The sequence below is a fragment of the Sceloporus occidentalis genome, unplaced genomic scaffold (assembly GCF_023333645.1).
Source record: "Sceloporus occidentalis isolate IW3139 unplaced genomic scaffold, rSceOcc1.0.p SCAF_10, whole genome shotgun sequence".
Lineage (NCBI taxonomy): Eukaryota > Metazoa > Chordata > Lepidosauria > Squamata > Phrynosomatidae > Sceloporus > Sceloporus occidentalis.
Genome location: NW_028316990.1, coordinates 29,865,018 through 29,885,160, shown reverse-complemented (window position 1 = coordinate 29,885,160; position 20,143 = coordinate 29,865,018). Strand labels below are relative to the sequence as shown.

The window sequence follows — 20,143 nt, the reverse complement described above, 5'->3', positions numbered from 1 at the left end:
AAGAATTTCAACCGTTAATTGAATATATATATTATATATATATCTGTATATTCCACTACCAAGATGTCATTTTATGGAAAGACAACAACATACTGGGTTGGGCGCCTGGCACAAAACAGCTATAACTCTCTTAGGCCCCAAGTGAGAGTGGGCTCCCTTTGTAGCCTCTGGAAACTCTGTGGATGCTCAAATTCCATTAAATACAGTGGCATAGTAGAAAGGTGTCCCAATGGCAAAATCAAGGTTTGCTTGCTGTAATTCATATATTTTAAAAATATTTTCAAGCTGTCGATGACTGCATCTGTGGATAAACCACCCTTGGTCTAGCCACTCAGCTCCACAAAAGGTTAGTGTACAGTGACTTCATATGGGGTGAGCAAAGGTTCATTGGAAATCCATCAGGATCAGACTGCCCCGATCAATAAACCATGGAATTAGGCTCAATAATGCAACAGAAAACACACAAAATTGCAACCCAAAGTAAAATTATTTCAGATTAGGGATGGGGAATTTGTGGCCTTCCAGATATTGCTACACTACAACACCCATTTGCCACTGCCAACAAGGCTACCCAGCAGGGTATGATCAGAGTTGTCCCAGCTTAATATATTTAAATGATTTATACATGTCTGCAGAAGCTCCATGGTGAAAGGTAGTAATTTTGAATGAAGAATTAAACTCCCTTCTATTTTCCTCCTGAGCAGAAAAGGCAACAAGGAATTCAACATGCCCATGCAAAATCTACTTGCTTGTATACACATACACACAGATGTAGTTGCCTACATGCAAAACACTTCAATACATTTATACACGATGCATATCTGCGAACATGTACACATACTTTAGGAAACATTATATACAGACAAGAACACTGGTACCAAAAATATTTGGAGAGATCTTGGCTGCACAGTTAATGAAACACAGAAACAGATACATACATTAACATTTAGGGCAGGGCAGGTTTGAGTCCAAGTGCATTGTCTGTTCATTCCACCACCAAAATGGAGCAATATTCATTTTTAAATAATTTTCTATTGCACAAACATGAATTTTTAAGCCCAGGCTTAACTAAACCCCCCTCCTTTGCCCATAGTACAAGTTGCTTGGAACTGCAGGACTGTTTTATAATGCAAATCTTTGCGTAACCAGACTTAAGGTAACTCAAGAAACAACAGCTACAAAGGTAAAGGTCAGCAACCGTCTTCAAAACACATAGCAACAATCCAATTGGCATGCTAGATGAAAACATTATCTCATTTTCTCTCTTTTCCAAAAGCAACCTTAAGTTGAGAAACCTGTTTTGGGGCCTGGAGCTATAACTCTGTATATGGGCCTCCAATATTTACACAGACTCGGGGGTAGGTCTACAATGGCCAGACTATGCCAGGATGTTCCTGGAGTATTCTGGTCCCCAAACTGCCCTTGAACTGGGCACTTTGAAGCAAAGCTGGGTATCCTGCAATGCCACCTGCAAATCATTTCCTCTGGGGCCAAAAACAAGGTGACCAGTGTCGAACCAAGAGCCTTTGGCTGTTGGAGTATGACTTTGGAGACCAGGGTGTGATTCCCAGCTTGACCATGAAACCTTTGGGGTGACCTGCCCAAGGTCACCCCATGGTTTTTTTTAATGGCCAAGCTGTGAATTGAACCCTGGTCTCCAGAGTCATAGTCCAACATTCAAATCCCTACGCCATATGGGCTCTGATTTAAATTTTGCATCTTTCTATATCTATATCTTTCTATATATGCAGAAGTTCAGCAAAACATTCCATTGCAAAGTTTTTGTGGGTTTTTTGGGCGATGTGGCCATGTTCTAGAAGAGTTTCTTCCTGACGTTTCGCCAGCATCTGTGGCTGGCATCTTCAGAGAAGATCTGTGGCTGGCATCTCTGAAGATGCCAGCCACAGATGCTGGCGAAACATCAGGAAGAAACTATTCTAGAACATGGCCACATAGCCCGCAAAACCCACAAAAAACTATGGATGCCAGCCATGAAAGCCTTCGTCTTCACATTCCATTGCAATATTTCACTTTGACTTGTTGTCACCTTTCCCCCGTTATTCTCCCTTTGCTTTTTGGAACTGGAATCATCATCATCATCATCATCATCATCATCTTCTTCTTCTTCTTCTTCTTCCCTCTCACACACACACACCTGTTTGTACATTCCCCCTTCCTCCCTCTGGCATGAATGTAAGAAGGACTGCCAATTGTCTTTTCCCCTGTTTGGTTTGTAACATCTTGCCTGATCAGGGACGTAGCCAGGATTTTGGGAAGGGGGGGGCAAACTAAGTGCCACCATTATAATGGGGCTTGGGTGTGGCGGCGCAGCAGCATGCACCATCCATTTTATCTAACGGAAGGGGGGGTCCGGACCCCAAGAACCCCCCCCCCCTTGGCTACGTCCCTGGCCTGATGAAGAAGCCATGGAGCTTTGAAAGCTTGCAACGAGTATATTGCTCATTTCAGTTGGCCAGTAAAGGTAGCACTGATGGATTTGTCTTTGGATTTGTTAAATGGCCAACACAGCTACCCCTGCATGTTTCTGATGGAAGGAAGATAGGCAAGTTGTACAGATCTCCTCATGGTCAGGGCCTAAAGATAGCCATGCTGTATAGCTCTTCAACCTAAAGCCCTGACGCCACCTTCCTCTTGGTGCTCTCCGGGTATGTTCAGCCACAAGATAATCCTTCCCTTCCTTGTCAGATGGACAGCGAAGACGGACATCATAGTCCAACACACCTTGGAGACAACACCAAGACTAGAGAATACTACACTATTGTAGTTTTATTGCAGTAATGGTGTCACTTTGACAGCCTCATCCACAGCGTTTGAGTGCCACAAGGCTATCTTATCAGTAAAGCAAGCAAGCCAGAGTATCGGTTTCCCTTTGGAGTAAAATAGCCTGTGAATTATACAAGACAGCTAGATGAGGCAACACAATTTATGCCAGAAATGAGAGAGAAGACGGTGTAAATTAGGACATCTTGTTCCTTGCTTATTAATAAAGAACATTAAGTCACAGCTGGGTTGGTGTTCAGACAGTAAACAGCCAGAATAACAGGCACTACAGCAGAAGAGGAGTATTGTCTACATTACAATATTATTCCTGACAAAGGGCACAAACCACACACAATGGTCCATGTTTAACTATTTTAAAACCACATTGTTGTATCTGTGGCATTTGTTCTGAAAGGGTGAGCCCTCTTGTTATCTATAGCTCCAGAGGTTAAACAACATCCAAAATCCACAAAACAGTAATACACACTCACCCTCTCTTGTTCTCAAGCATCAAATATGTTTCCACTACAAGTGAATCATTTCAACCTTTTCACTTTCTAGCTAAAAGCAGTGCAATTGTTTGCAGTTCTGTAAAAGTCAACTGCTTTGTTTCCCTCTCTATAAACCGGGGTTAATCCCATAATGTCATATAAGGCACATAGGGAGAAGGAAAAAGAAATCCTCCATGTCATCGCAACAAATTGGTGGATGGAGTGCAGTGCTTATTTCCCCAGAAAATATAAATTCCAAACCTTCTTGTGCAAACAAGTTTTAAGACCCTGGAAACACTGAGAATCACGACAGGTTTGGGAGGAGTTAGGCAGCGGTAACTTTCCCATTCCTTCTTAATATCAGAGTATTCAACCCATCTCATGCATACTACAAAAGACCATTTCCTTTTATCGATCGAACAGTCAAGTTGCTTCGTCTCATCGGAAAACCAACACGCCCGCATCAAAGAGATGGGATTTCAGAGACAAAACCACCACAGTCCTGCCTTTAGCCTCAAACCTCACCTGAGGAGTGAATTTGCGGTGTCAGATGAAACCATCTGATCAATTAAAAGGATAGTAAAGTATAGTGGGCCCTCCACATTCACTGGAGTTAGGGGCACAGGATCCCATGAAAATGAGAAAACTGCAAATGAAAAATCACTTATTTTGGGGGGAGAACAACAATCTAGGAACCTCTAGGTCCACTAGTACAACTCTATGGTCATCATCTACCAGAGGTTGACCACAGAATCGTGATGGAAGACCTACAAATGCCTAGAGAAGTGTTTTCACTAATGATCTCTAGGTCCTCCAGTGCAACTCTATGGTCAGCATCTGCCAGAGGTTGACCACAGAATCATGATGGAGGACCTACAAATGCATAGAGAAGTGTTTCCACTAATGATCTCTAGGTCCTCCAGTGCAACTCTATGGTCAGCATCTGCCAGAGGTTGACCACAGAATCATGATGGAGGACCTACAAATGCCTAGAGAAGAGTTTTTACTGATGATCTCTAAGTCTTTCAGTGCAACTCTATGGTCAGCATCTGCCAAAAGCTGACCACAGAATTATGATGGAAGACCTACAAATGCCTAGAGAAGTGTTTTCTCTAGTAATTTCTAGGTTTTCCAGCACAACTCCATGGTTAATTTCTGGAAGAGTTGCACTAGAGCGCCTGGAGGTTCCTAGGGAGAACGTATTGCTCAAATCTGCAAATAATCAAAGCCGCAAAGATGGAGGACCAACTGTAGCATCACAGATTGATCTCACAAAACAAAGATACTTTGGAGACACTTTCCTGCAGGTCTTTTCTCTCCACTGGGGTAGCAACTCACATGGGAGAGAAGAGGAACAAAACCAACAAGAGAAACTGCCCACTCACATAAGCCACCAAGAACAGAGGTTGCCCAGTTCTTCCTCTGATCTCCAGCAAAGCCCTATAACCCACCCTCAGTTTTCATGCTGTTTTAACTTTAAATCATAGGCAGGCAACATGAACCCCCTCAACCATTTTTGCAGACTCCAATGTCCCCAATCAAGTGATACATTGCTTCCGCAGCTCCGAAACATCAGTCCTCCAAGTGTTTTGGATTTTAGCTCCAAGACGCCCCAGCCGGTTTGGCCAACAGGCAGAAATTCTGGCAGCCAGAATCCCAAATATCCGAAGCACTCAAATTGGGGAACCTCTGCATTCATTCAAAGGCAAGTGCTTCCTATAAAATGTCCTCGCTACGTTTCTTCCCCTTCTCCTCCAGTCCCTGTTGTGGGGAATTTCCACTAGATCGGAGGCTTAAAGGCACTCTTCCCTGCTTGTTCCCATAGCTACTATTTAGATTTCTTAATGCATATGATCCGTATTCTCTCAATTAATTGAATGGCCCCTTTGGCCCTGTGGCTTTGGAGGAGCAGCTTGGATTGGGCATAATCGGCACTTAAACCACAAATGCCAACTGTCCAGACTTTCCACAATGAAAAGCAGAGTTCAGTTGCATCCATTAATTATGAATATGTGTGTCTGTGTGTATTTGTGTACATATGTTGCATAATTCATTTTTGCTGACCCTGGGGGAAGACAAAGATCTACCCAGATTGGCCAGGAAGCACTTTGCTAAGCACTGGAAATTCTCCTCTTGGCTTTAACGCTGCCCACACTTGGCAATATTTGCAGTCTTAATTAAATACCAGAAATGTATTTATTTTTTAAATCCAGGCTGAACTTTTCATTAAAATGCACACAGCTCCATATGTAGCATCTCCTCGGAAGAGCCACCTCTCCAACACTTTTAGCTCTGACTGCTTACTTGCTTTGAACACCTATATGCCACCCTGTGTCATATAATCCCACACCTATATGCCACCCTGTGCCATATAATCCCAAGGAGCCTTTTTAAAAAGAGACACTATCAAAAATTTCATGTATGGTTTATTTATTTTTTATATTTTCCGTTGATCAGATCACAGACTTTTGCATTGGGGCTTAGAAATCGGCCTAAGAAGCTGTTGTAAGAACACGCCACAGTCACAAGGATGCATCCAGATTTGGGCTCTCACAATCGCGATATATCCGTTGTGAAGGTGTAGTAGTGACTAGAGTGGGACTTCAGGGATGCAAATCCCTACCAAGCCATGAAACTCACCTTAAGCCAATGACCTACCCCACAGGGTTGTTGTGATGATAAAGTGAGGGAGAGGAAATTCATATACATCGCTCATTACAGGAAAGATGAGACACAGGCTGTGTCCGCACTGCAGAAATAATCCAGTTTGACACCACTTTAACTGCCATGGCTCAATGCTAAGGAATTATGAGAATTGGAGAGAAAAACCTGCCACTCTCTGCCGAATAAGGCTACATTTCTCTTGGTCCCTTCATAACCATCCGTGACTGTGATGTTTTCCTACAACAGCTTCTTCGGTGAACCCTCCTTCCTTGGCATCAATCCCGCCGGTGCAACTTTCTCCTTCACATTAATATGCTGACGCGACAGCCACAAATGCAAAGGCGGTTGTAAAGCGCATACCCTGCTATATCGTTCCATTCGAGGAATGACTCACAAAACTCAGTCGTGCACCATTTTCATCTGCACGCCTATCTCTCCCAGTGCGACAGGTCTGCTGCAGGCCATTTCGCTCATAAAAGGGATGAGCAAGTTCAAAGGGAGCTGGTAGGCAGCCCAGAGATTCCCTTTTAAAGCATTTGCCACGTTCCCTTGCTCTTTTGATGCACTGTTACCATAGGAACTCCAGACTGGAAATATAGCCATTTTCTCCACTTTGATGCAGGCAGGCGAAAGGGACGGATCATCTGAGATGTAGTTCTGATCTGCACCAGGCAGCCATGCAAGTAAACTCCATTAATGTTTTAGAGGGTGTCTTATCCTGTCACATTTAAGATGACACAGATTGGTTGGGGAAGGGACAAATGGGATGAAACTGTAAATCAACATTTGTGATCATCAGCCCAGCGAGCCCAATTTAGCACAACAGGTTTGGAAAAAGAGATTATTATGGTTATTGTTTCTAAAGTTTTACAACACAATGCCATACAGTCTTCACTGCAAGCCAGTGCTTCCCAAACTCTGGCCTTCCAGGTATTTTGGACTTCATTTCCCAAAATCCCAGACCATTGCCCAAGACATCTGAGGCTTCTGGGAGCTGATGTCCAAAACCCCTGGAGAACCAGAGTTTGAGTATCTTTTCTGTAAGCCATACAGAATCACATAGGAGGGGATAACAAATATGACAGGTGGTTTTTGTTGAGTGTGTGCTGGGAGGCCAGGCTAAGGCAACCTTTTGTCCACAGAATGAACCCATCATTCCTAGCTAGTCAATGACCAGAATGATGGGAGATGTAATCCAACATTTGAAGAAGGCATTGGTTTGGAGACATCATTTTCAATTTATGGCAACCCTACGGTGAACCTATCATGGAGCTTTCTTGGCAAGATTTAGTGCGAGATTCAAACTACTACGCCATGCTGGCTCTTGGTTTGGTGATGGCTGCCTTACGATATCTCATGTTAGAATTCAAAAGGATTTAAAATTTGGATCTGTATTAATATGCAGAGGTTTCCCAAAAAATGGATGAAGAAGATCGTAAGAGACGACATGGGCCTTTCAGTCCAATCCCTATAACTCAAAGTGCCCTTCCTTTCGGTCCCAGCAAAATATGGCAAGTTCATACAATGGGAAATCATGCAAACTGGTAATCCAGTGTGGGGAAGATGGGAGACTTTCCTTTCCAACTCTGAGATATCTGTCAATTTATCAGGCCTTAAAAACACCCCTCCACAGAGAGAGAGAGACAACTGATAAAGGACCAAGATGGAATGAATGGAAGATTAGCAAGAATGGTGGGATCAATATGGATCTGACAGATATGTCCACCCCAAGATTGGAACAAGACAATGCTGTTGCCACAGTCTCAACATGTTGTAAAGTATGCAATGGCACGTGTTTAGATAAAAGAAAAGAGGAACTGTTTGAAAGTAAGAGGCAGAATGAATCAGAGCAAACTCTGGACATGTTTAGAAGAACTAGCACTATTAAGTGGATTAGAGACTGTTGAGCCATTTCTTGTAACAAGATCCTTGAAAATCGAGCCATTTTGAAGAGAAAAATCTCACTTTGTGTCCTGGGAATTTCAAGCAGTTAGTACAGGTCGTACTTAAGTTCTCAAGAAGAGAAAGAACACTGAATTCTTTGTTTTTAAGGACACGTCTGCTTGGTCGTTTCAAGGGCCTTGGAGACTTCTGCAATCAAAATTATTGCACGCTACAAAGAGGGCTCCATCTCTTTCTAGCCACAAGGTAACATTCACAGTTTGGTTTCAATACACCCGTTTTTCAAACTAGTGCACCATTTCATTCAACCTCCACCTTTGCGGATATAGGATTGCCACCATACCTGACCCTTCTGCTCCAGGTGCGCAGAGGTCACTGTTGTGGCTGTGTGCCTTCAAGCCTTTTCCAATTTACAATGACCCCCAGGTATCAGGGGGTTTTCTTGGCAAGATTTGTTCAGAGGGAGTTTGCCTGTGCCTTACTTAGAGAGGAGAGTCTTTGCCCAAAATCGCCCAATAGATTTCTATGCCTGAGCAGAGATTCGAACCCTGGTCTCCAGAATCACAGTCCAACATTCAAACCACTACGCCACACTGGCTCTCCAGCAGAGGAAGACTAAAAATAAATAAGTAGTTTGCTAGATATATACAAGTTCTTTGTCTATAAAAGAGGTGGACAAAGTCCAGCTCTGTGGCCATATGTGACCCCTGAAGCTTAATCTCTCCAAACTCCTTGGACTGACCTTTGCTGTAAAAAGGGTAAGGTATCTCTCCTAGAACAACAACAACAATAGACTTTTATTGTAGCCCACAGACCGTCTAGGTGGGTTACAACAAAATTGCAATGCATACATAACTAAAAATACACAATCCCCTAATCCCCTACCTTAAAACTAAAATGACAATACTATAAAATACAAGTTACAATGGATTAAAAATAGACAAAACTGAAGCGAGATATCTTGGGGCAAATCAGGGGCAATCCATATCAGTGTAATGGGAAGTTCGGTCAGGGAAGGCCTGCTGGAAGAGATCCTTCTTGACAGCCTTTTTAAAGGCGTCACGAGTGGTGATCTATCGGATCTCTTCCGGCAGGTCTTTCGATAATTTCCATAAACTCTTCTAGAACATGGCCACATAGCACAAAAAACCCACAAAAAACAATATTTCATAATTAATTAATTAAAATATTTATGTGACTGGTGTTCTTTGGCTTCTATCACAGGGTTTTCTTGGGCTAGTTTCCTTAGAGGCGGTTTGCCATGGCCATCCTTTGAGGCTGAGAGACTGTGACATGCCCAAAGCCACCCCATGAGTTTTCATGGCCATGCAGGGAACCGAACCTGCTTTCCAGAGTTATAGTCCAATGCTCAAACCACTACACTACCCTGGTTCTCAATACCCCTCGTATATCAAAGATTTCAGGGAAGCTTACAAAAAGCACGGAAACAAGTTATGCTATTTGAAATAGTAAAATCATTAGATGAACTAAAACCATATTAAATTTGCAATAAAACAGATTTAAAGGGTTTTTTTAAAAAAAATTACAACTATGCACACTGTATTTGGGATGACTTCCTGGGCTAATGATACATGTCCTTAGGAAACTCCATCTTTCACTCCCCCGCACACTTGGCTTTCAAAGGAACAGGAAAGAGATAATTGTCTCCCCGGAAAGCCTCCGTATTTGGTAGACGGCAGACAGCTCTCCTGAGAGCAAAGCAGGAAGGGATTAAAAAGTGTCAGCGGCAGAGAAGCAGGTGAGGTGCTCTGAGTCCAAAGACAACAACCGCCACTTTGCAAAGAGCTGGAAGTGGCCCCACGACTTAGTCATAAAGAAGCATGGAAGTGAGATTCCACCTCAACATTAGGAGGAACTTCCTGACAGTAAGGACTGTTCGACAGTGGAACACACTTCCTCAAAGTGTAGTGGAGTCTCCCTCCTTGGAGGTCTTCAAACAGAGGCTGGATGGCCATCTGTCAGGGATGCTTTGATTTGGATTTCCTGCATGGCAGGGAGTTGGACTGGATGGCCCTTGCGGTCTCTTCCAACTCTATGATTCTATGCCAAGGCTGGGGGCTGAGATTTTGCACCAGAGAGCCAACCATTCCTGGGCAAAATAATCGATGAATCCAAAAGGCTACTGCATTTCATGAAGAGTCCCACTGGAAATACTTCTCCCCCAAACCATACATGCAAGCTGTTCCTCATACTGGGAAACATCAGTAGATGTTTCCATTCCCATTGTGAGTAACAGCTTAGGACCATGATGATGGAAGAAAGCAGAGCTTGAAGAAATTCCTCTTTTGGGCTACAACACCAAGATGCTAGCAGAGGGCTTCCAGGAGTTATATGCCCCCCAAACATAAGTAGTGAAATAGTTATGATTCACCCTCCCTGTCCCTTGTAGACCCATCACACTCAGTGCCATGCTGCCCTTCTGATTCCCAGGATCAGACACTTAGGGCCTTTGCCAGAAATCTGTTGGCACAGAGCTATAGTCCCGTTGACATCTGTAGCATACAATGGCCTTCTTGGGATTTAATGTCATACTTTTATCAAACATGAAAAAGTAGTTCCATGATCCACAGGTAGAAACAAAATTGAGGCTCTTCTGGCAGTTTTGTTTTGTTTGCTTCAATCAAATCAGCCCTGAATATCTTTTAGCATTCAAGTTTTCCATTCAAGGGAACAACCATATCCACGTTAGTATCCGTATAATGCAAATTACTGACAGTGGTCTTTTATTTTTAAGTTTGAATTGAACTATCAGAAATTATTGTATTTGCATGTCACATACAGACGTATGGGATGTTCATACCTTAAAATGAGCATGTCCATGGATTCAAGCATCCACAGCTTGAAAATATTCCAAAAAGAAATACGGTAAATCCCCCCAAAAAAGCAAACTTTGATTTTGCTATTTTATATAAGGAACACTATTTCACTATGCCATTGTATTTAACGGGATTTGAGCATCCACGGATCTGGGTATCCACCTGGAACCAAACCCCGGTGGATATCAAGAGCTCACTGCACATCATTTCAGACAGATTATATTGAAATATATTGAAGGAAGGCAAGGGCGGGTAGCATGGGAAGGTGGGATTTAAGTTGTTTGAAATAAGTCAGTGCTTCCATTTTATTTTGATTTCCCAACCTTCAAAGAAATCATCTTGTGCATTCTGACAAGGGCTCTACCTGTGTGGCTTCCTCTTCTGTGAGCTTTGGACCCTTCTGCCTGTAGTGCTGCTGTTTACTGCAAACATTCAGAGCTCATTCCCCGAGTCAAGATGGAGCGTTTAGTTCTCTCAGGCTCAGAGCAAGAAGCAAGCTTTTGAAGAGCAGATGGAACTGCAGACATGGCAGTCGGATGCCTCCATGCATTTAATAGCAGTTCTGAAATGATGCAACCTATACGTCGAAGGTCTCCATTTGGGAAGGCTCAGTGCCCTTTCACACAGTGAGAGTTCAGAACGTGCTCTGAAGGCGTCACTCTTCCTTCCCCAAGAAAGCAGCTTTCAGAGACTGATCCCTAAAGGTAAAGAGAAAAGTAGGCCTTTTCAAGGCCGAGTGCCCAAACTGCAAGCCAAAACCCACTTAATTATTGCAAAGTGCCATGTCCCTCTGGCTTTCTAGTAACAAACTCTGGCAAACTCTGTGCTGGGACGATGGCACATGTGCCCACAGAGAGGGCTCTGAGTATCACCTCTGGCATGTGTGCCATAGGTTCGCCATCACTGCTGTAGGGGGTGGTGCTCATTTCCATTACTAAGCCAAAGAGCCAGCATTGTCCAAAGACTGCTCCAGTGGTCCTGTGGCCAGGATGACTGCACCAAACGCTGTTACCTCCCCGCCAAAGTGATACTTATCTAATTGCATTTGCTTGCTTTCAAACTGCTAGGTTGGCCGAAGCTGCGACTAGTGACAGGAGCTCATCCCATCATGCAGCACTTGGGCCTCGAACTGCCAACCTTCTGATCTTCTGTTCATCAGAATTGGCATCTTAACCACCAAGCCACTGCATGCCATGATCCCTAACCCATGAACAATTGCCTACCCCTAATCTCTAATACAGATATGCAACCCACTGAGGAATCGGAGGACAAAAACGTAGCCCCCACGTGCATTGAGTACAGTTGCGCACCCCTCTTACAGAGATAAACATCAAAGCAAGCCAAGAATCTGGGGCCAAGTGGCATATATGAAAAGGGTTTTATCAGAAATTGCAAAATCAGGACGGTGTGGCTGCGCAAACCTGAAAGGGTGTGGATTCTTGAAGACACTTGACATTTCAGAGCTCAGAGGGAGAAGGATGGACACTCACACATCCATTGCAACGTCATGTTTCCCAGAAGAAGGTGGCCCTCCCTATCCTTCCACTGCCTTTGACAGTCATCTCCATCCTCAGGTTGCCTTTGGTTAAACACAACCCTTCCCTTCCCCTCCCACTCCTGACAAAAGCTCCTTTTATTCTTTCAGAGGGATCATGTCCTCTTAAAAGCCTACTTCTCGAGTTGTTAAAATATTGACCATCTCCTCAGCAACCTCTCCACGAGGTTCGAAATGTTTGCTCTCTTGAGCAAGTTGGGGAAACTCTCAACTCACTCTGCGAAAGAGCACTAGATCTCTGAGCTTCGGCCTCCTCTACCTGAGACCTTCGGTGTGTGGCTTGCATCATCTCACAACCTGCCTGCTTTTAAGTGCACAAAGGCTTCTGAATGACATGTTTGTAGCCATCTTAACTAGAGCCTTGATTCACATAATTGGTTGCAACTCAGTTCTATCATGCTCCAATCCTCCATGCTGGACCATATTAAACAACATCTTTAAAATCTCAAGAAAGACGTAACTCTGTGTTTCTCCGCCATCACGTTCTCCTCCCAAATGATTTTTAATATCTACACCTGATGAAGAAGCCTGTGTGCTTCGAAAGCTTGCATAATCTATTTTGCACCCTTCGGTTGGCCTAAGAAAGGGTCACATGAATGTGAATTTTGCATTTTGTTATATTTTCCTGCTTGGCCAACAGATATGCTTTAAACGCTTAACTAACCTCCTTATTGGAGCAAGCACAGTGTATATGTAGTTAGACAAACCTTGGGGAAGTTGCTTTTTCTGACCATCCCAGACTCCTCCAGCCTGCATTAGCTACTGAACAAACATGAGAAATGTCAAAACAGAATAGAAAAGTAACTGCTGCTTCGCTTCAGTCCTAACCATGAGGAGGTAAATTCCACTTGCATTAAGGAGGATCTGCTGAGTAAACAAGCTATGGCCTGCAGCACATGCAGAGAAACTGTGTAAGAGTTCAAGAAAACAGGCAGAATACAGATCTCAAGGCACTGAATCCTGGTCTCCAGAAAGTTGCAACGCGCAAACCCCTCTACACTACGCTGGCTATAGGAAGATCAGAAATACAACAGAATTACAGATTTTCATTTGTAAACCTACAATTTTGTTCGTCAGATAAAAGTGTTACATTTTATATACAACTGTAAAGCAATACAGATCCTCAAAACTGGCATGCCATCCACGCATCATGGAAAACTTCCTCTGCCATAAGTTACAATTTTTCTGAAATTGGGCGTTTCTCAGTCCTCCATCTCCAAATTGAACAGAGCCTTCTGAATCTTGCTCCTTTGGGTCCTTTTCTCTTACAGTCTTTGCCCAAGAATTCCATCAAAACTAGCAAAATAAACACTTGACTGTACCAAGACCTTGGAAAAGTTATGTTTTAGCTCCAGAGTCCTCCAACCACATTTGTGACCAAGGGATAAGGGATCTAAAGCCCCCAAAGTTACATTTTTCCAGGATCTGTTTGTGCAGCAAAGAACAGTTCACTGCCCTAAGACTGCTTTGCTCTTGGTTTACAATTCCTAGTGCCTTTGAACTGACAAGTCAGGACTTTAGGTTTGACACACTGAACTTTCCATTCTTGGTAAGCTTAGCTACTCCTTCAGGCAAGCATTACTGATAAAATCAATGATCTTTCTAAAAAGATGCAAATCAGGTTTCAACATTTTCTTAAAACAATTAGTTTTGTAAAAAAGAAGGCTAAGAGATATCATCATGAATACTAATCTACCACTTCTAATTATATTTTATGAATATGTTAGCAGCAGGTTTTAGAGATGAGAGATAAACCATCCATTCTGGAAATGTGCGCATTTGTTTTTCACTATCTCTCAAGGCCTCACTTCTCTCTAAAAGCAAATGATCAAAAAGGTAAGTGAATTAAGATCTTGGGGAAGTGGAGCAGCTCTGAACCAGAAAAGAGTCTGGATAGAAAGGAAAATTGATCCCATTTTTTGATGACCCGAAAACTAAGCTGAAAACAATCCAGAACAATTGCTTAGCGTGTTCCTCCTTTCCAATGAAACCTACATCTCTGGATATGTATTAAGGTTATATTAAAAATCATGTACTCTACTAAAAACAATTAAGCAGAATCATTGCCATGCACGATTTGAACTGTGGTTTAAATAATTAAAATTGAGTTCTTTAGCGAAAGGCGTTTAAATCTGGTTTTCGGTCATGGCTGGACTCAATTTGAATTCATTTTAAATTGAATCAACCCGGCTATCAAGAGGAACTGAGCCAGAGCAAGCAGATTGCTCATGGACTGGAAAGACAAGATTCTCTGGATTTCAGGGTTATCAATGCATGCGAGTCTATCTTCTGCAAAAAGCAAGAAGGAAAGCCCCACATGCTGCAGTAGGCAGAGCGTTGGAATAAATCAGTATATAATCATGACTAAAACAATAATACCATAAAAACACATTAAAGTTATCACAAGAGTAAATAAGAAACAGCAGTCAACGATTTTTAAAAAACGGAGCACTCAAAAATTTGACCCCTTTTAAAAAGTAGGTTTACAAAAGAAAACAGCCATGCAGCTGGACTTCCCCAAAGGGCCTCTCACAATCTCTGCGGTTTCATTGCATCACCTTAAACTCAAATAAAGAGAAACAAATACAAACATAAGAAGGGGGAAAGAACAGGTATGAATGGCAGAAAACATGAATCCACATTGATTTTTGTGGGTTTTTCGGACTATGTGACCATGTTCTAGAAGAGTTTATTCCTGACGTTTTGTCGGCATCTGTGGCTGGCATCTTCAGAGAAGATTCTCTGTAGATGCCAGGCACAGATGCTGGCGAAACATCAGGAATAAACCCTTCTAGAACATGGCCACATAGCCCAAAAAACCATGAATGCCGGCCACGAAAGCCTTCGACTTCACATTACATCCACATCCCTTATCCTTCAATGCTTTTACAGGGACGTAGCTAGGATTTTAGGAAGGGGGGGTCCAGACTAAGTGGCACCATTATAATGGGGCTTGGGTGAGGCGGCGAAGCAGCACACACCATTCATTTTTCTAATGGAAGGGGGGGGGTCCGGACCCCAAGAACCCCCCCTTGGCTACGTCCCTGGCTTATAAATTCAACAGCTCTCAAGTACACAACCATATTTAAAAGAGAGTTTGAAAACTCACTTTTGGGGAGTACAGCTCCCAGAATCCCAGGTTTCTAGGAGTTGCAATCCAATCCATTTCCCCAAGCTCCATTTATCTGCCTAGCCACATTGGCTGGGGATTTCTAGGTATTACAGGCCAAACGAGTAACATTTCCTAGCTTTGCACTAAGCCCAAAGGCTGGTAAGACCCCAGTGAGTTCCAAAACAAGACAATTATGGAGATTCAAGGCTATCTAGGAATGTCATCTTTGAGCCATTCCATACCAGTTACTCAGTAGTGAGACGAAAATATGCTTTGTACACACTCAGAGTCGCCCATGTGTTTTAAAAAAGGAGTCCTAGCATTCAAAACCACCAACCAGTACAGGAGTTCAGAAAGCAGAAAATCCCAGTGGCATTTCTTACTGATGTGGAGCCAAAGGGACAATGAACATGTGCCATGGAAACCCACAGGGCAAGGAATGTGAACTGCGCAAGGGTACAGCAGCAAGCGTGAGGCCCTGACTGAACTGGTGGCATACCTAGTATATTTGGCACCCGGTGTGGATCATTTTTAAACACCCCCTCACCTCTTGAACATACTTTTTTCCAAGTCTGGCGAAGCTGTTGGCCAGGAGACTTCAGGGCCCATCCAGAGAGGTCAAAATAAAGCTGCTTTGGGTCACTTTGGAGGTATGCTGTTTAAATGCTGCATGCATTCTAAGAGGCCAGAAGCCATGTCAAAGCCGTGCCAAAGCCATGCTCCAGTCTTAATGACCAGAGTGCAGCTTTGGCACTACTTCTGGCCTCTTAAGATGACCTGAAAGTGACCCAAAGCAGCTTTATTTTGGCCTGTCTGTAGGTGCGCAGAGGGAAGCAACTCCACCAGATGCAGAAAGCACCCTTCCCACTCATGGCCGCAGGTGGAGATGGGCTGCTTCTCCTGCCCCACAGCTTTTGTGGGTCTGGCAGACCTGCTGGCAGGGCAGCAAAGGGAAGAAACTCGATTTCTCAGCTGGCTAACAGAGCCACCAGACACAGAAGGCGCCCCTTCCCATCAGTGCGCCGGGTGTCATTCCCCAATGCCACGCAGTGCCTTCTGCACCCCTATCACCCCCCTAGTGATGCCAACATCTTCCTCTGTGGAAGCGATAGAGGAACAGACTGGAGCTGCCCTGTGTTTGCAATTGTATTTGCCCTTATTTCAGTAAGACATAAAGAGAAATATACATAGTGGGATCTTGCCATCCGTGGGCTTGCTGTCTGCCGATCTGTGGGCGGCAAGCACCATTGTTTTCAATGGAGGCATGTGCACACGACTGCACGTCGCACCAGCAATTGGGGACAATGGGATTTGAGGTTCTGGGATTTTTCTTATGCATGGGGGGGATGGTCTGGAACAGATCCCTCATGGATCCAAAAGGTTTACAGCATGCCAAATGTACAGAGAAAGCTGTGGCCTGTTACAGACTGCCAAAATAAAGCTGCCTCAGGTCTCTTTGGAGGTATGCTATTTAAATGATGCATGCATCCTAAGAATCTGGAAGCTGCACCAAAGCTGCACTCCAGTGCTTAGGAATGGAGTGTGGTTTTGGCGCGACCTCCGGACTCTTAGGACCCATGCATCATTTAAATAGCATACCTCCAAAGAGACCTGAGGCAGCTTTATTTTGGCATTCTGTAACAGGCCTGTGTGACAGAGTGCATACATTTCATGGAGCATGGCCAGGTCCCACCCCTGGCATCCTAAATTCAAACAAGATTAGGCATTACCATAGTGGAAAACCTTTGGCCCTGAGCTGGTCTAGACTTTAGCTGCCATAAGCCTTCCTCATTGGCCCTGCTGGCTGAACTTGATAGGACTATTATATCTGGAGTGTCAATGGTTCTTTGTGCGCAAAGCAACACATAATGAGAAAGACCGAAGGGGGAAGCAAGACCTGCAGAGACCCAAACCACTGCAATCCTAGGAGCCCCCATGGCATTATTACACAAAGTCTGATTTTGAGTTTCCGCTTAAATCTGGCACTGACAAGATCTCTCTGCCTACAGCTAACAATACTCAGCAAGATGAACAAAGAGTACAACCTGGAATGAGGCAGCTTTTATATGGTTTTCAGATGATTGTAAATGTTTTATTGTAATGCTGTTTGAATTTTTTTTTTACCTGTGAGCCATCTTTGGTCTCTTCCAGGAGAAAGACAGCAAATGAAAATAATACTAATCATCATCATCATCATCATCATCATCATCATCATCATCATCATCATCATCATTTTGCTGCCACTCACTGTACCAGGTTGCCACCATTCAAAGCAGTCATCGCAGCTTAATCCGGACTAGTCACACAGAAGAGATTGCTAAACCAGTCCCTGTTGAGATCTGATAAGTTCCTCACCTTTGGACAACAACTCCCAGAATCCCCCAAAGGAACTTGCCCTGAGCTCTGGGAAGGAACACTGGAAGCTCCTGATACCAGACCAGTCTATCTTGCCAGGTATCATCAACCAAAACCAGCTCACCAAGGTCTTGGGCATCGCTGGCTACACTGACCTGAGACATCCTGCATGCCAAACATGAACTAGAGGGAACTAGAATTCCCCTCTGCAAACCTGATGGTCTTGCGGGAAGCTTCTCCAGCACACACTTGAGCTTCAAGGCCCTGCTGTCAAATCTCTCTAGTATTGCTTTCAAGAAATAATAATAATAATAATAAACCTGGACCCCACACTCACCAGTTAAAATTAACATCAGACACCTATATGGCAAGAGACAGTGTGGTGTAGTGGTCTGAGTGTTGGACTAGAACTCTTGGCCATGGAAATCCGCTGGGAGACCCTGGGCAAGTCACACCTTCTCAGCCTCAGAAAACTCCTCAGAGTTGCCATCAGTTGGAAACGACTTGACGGCACCCAACAACAGTCACAGATATGGCTTAGTGACTGATGTTTGAGTACTTTGCTAGTATAATTCTGTTTTCACTGTACTGTTTTCATTTGTAAGATGTCTTATGTCCCAGCTTTGGGGAAAAGTGGGATATCATCATCATCATCATCATCATCATCATCATCATCGTTGTACACTTTCAAGCTCTTTCTGGCTTGTGGCAACTCTTAAGCGGAACGTCTCAAGGGGGTTTTGTGGCAGGATTGGTCCAGAGGAGGCTTGCCCTTGCCTTCCACTGAGGCTGAGAGAGTGTGACTGGCCCAGGGTCACCCAATGGGTTTCTATGGCTCAGCTGGGGACTGCGCCTTGGTCCCCAGAGCCCAACACTCTGAAGCCACTCTGCCAGGCTGGCTGTATTCTGTCCACCATTTCAAAAGCCAAATGGCCTCCCCGGAGGGTAGCAAAGCTTGTAGTGCTACAAATTCCCAGCTGGGGATTCTGGGGCTGTCATCCAGAGAAACAGCCTCCCTAGGCCTCCGATCCTGAGCCTCCGCGGAGAGCCAGGGATGCCACCTGGATGCCCAGGCCCAGGCTGGCAGGCTGGCCAAGGCCTTGCAGGGCTGCCTTGGTTTGGGCCCAGAAGAGCCTGCAAGGGCGGTGCTCTCGCCTCCTGCCAGCCTTTGGGGCACCTTCCTCGCCCTCTTTCCCTCCCTGGCACCTGGCTGGGCAAGGCCTGGGAGAAGCCGGCTGGACCCTGAGGGGATGATGGGCTGCCCAGGGAGGGAGGCGGATGGAGGAAGGCTGGCAGCCAGGGCACCAAGGGAGGAGGAGGAGGAGGCCAGAGGAGAGGGGTGCCAGGGGGCAAGAAAGGAGGGCAAAGGATGGGCAGAGTAGAGGAGTGCCAGGGGGAGAAGGAGGAAGCCAGATGGGCAGAGGAAAGAGGTGCCAGGAACAATAAAGGGGGCAGAGGGTGGGCAAAGAAGAGGGGCTCCGGGGGGATAAGAAGAAAGGGCAGAGGAGAGGGGTGCCAGGGGGGAATAAAGGAAGGCAGAGGGTGGGCAAAGGAGAAGGGTAGCGGGGGGTTAAAGGAGGAGGGCAGAAGAAAGAGGTGCCGGGGGGAGGGGGAAGGAGGGCAAAAGAGGGGGAAATAAGAGGAAGGGCAGAAGAAAGGGGTGAGAAAGAGGGCAGAGGATGGGAAAAAGAGAGAAGTGCCAGGGGGGATAAAGGAGGGCAAAGGGTGGGCCAAGGTGGGGGGCAGAACAATGGAAGAGATGGGAGGAAGGACGGAAGGAAGGAAGGAAGGAGGCCTTCCTTACCTGCTCAGTAGCCCTCCTTGGCCCTGACTCCCAGCAGAGCCCCTGGACTGGGGCTGCAGCTCCTACTCCTGCTCCTTCTGCTGCTGCTCCTCCTCTTGTTCTTCCAGGGCCATCCTTCCCGGCTCTTAGGCTCAGGCCCCGCCTCTTCCGATGATGGTGATGATGATGCTGGTGATCATGATGCTGCTGGAGCCCCTGCCCTCCGCGTCCTCCTTGCCCAGGCCCTGTCCTCCATCCCAGCCTTCTGCCCTGAAGGAAGGAGTCCCAAGAAGGGCCATAAAGCAGCACACACTTACTTCCAGGGAGAGGGATGGTCTTGGCCATATTCCCTCCCTTCTGCAGCCTGGCAAAGGAGCAAGGCTTTACATCGAGAAGAATGATTGTAGCTTTTCCTTTGTAACTTCCTCCCTTTTGCAAGCAAAGAAGCAGGGATTTCGGTTTCGAGGAGGGTGCAAGCTTGTGATTTAGTCATTTAGTTACATTTTGTCATTCTGTCATTTTGCAGTTGCTTCCCTTTGGATCCAGGCCAAGAAGCAGGGATTGAAACCCAGAGGACTGGTTTTGGCTTCTCTTTGGGAGTGTTCCCCATTTGGAGCAAGGCTAAGAGGCATTACAAATGATATTTATACTAGTGTTTTTAGT

General features: G+C 44.8%; 1 protein-coding gene across 1 annotated transcript in view; it reads right to left on the bottom strand.

The window, feature by feature from the left end:
* ABCA3 (ATP binding cassette subfamily A member 3) overlaps nucleotides 1-19,591 on the bottom strand; it is a 62,576-nt gene extending 42,985 nt beyond the window's left edge. Inside the window, exon 1 of the mRNA XM_089540735.1 lies at nucleotides 19,502-19,591. The gene's annotated coding sequence lies outside the window, so the exon portion shown is untranslated. The remainder of the gene's footprint in view (nucleotides 1-19,501) is intronic.
* Between the last annotated feature and the right edge of the window lie 552 nt (nucleotides 19,592-20,143).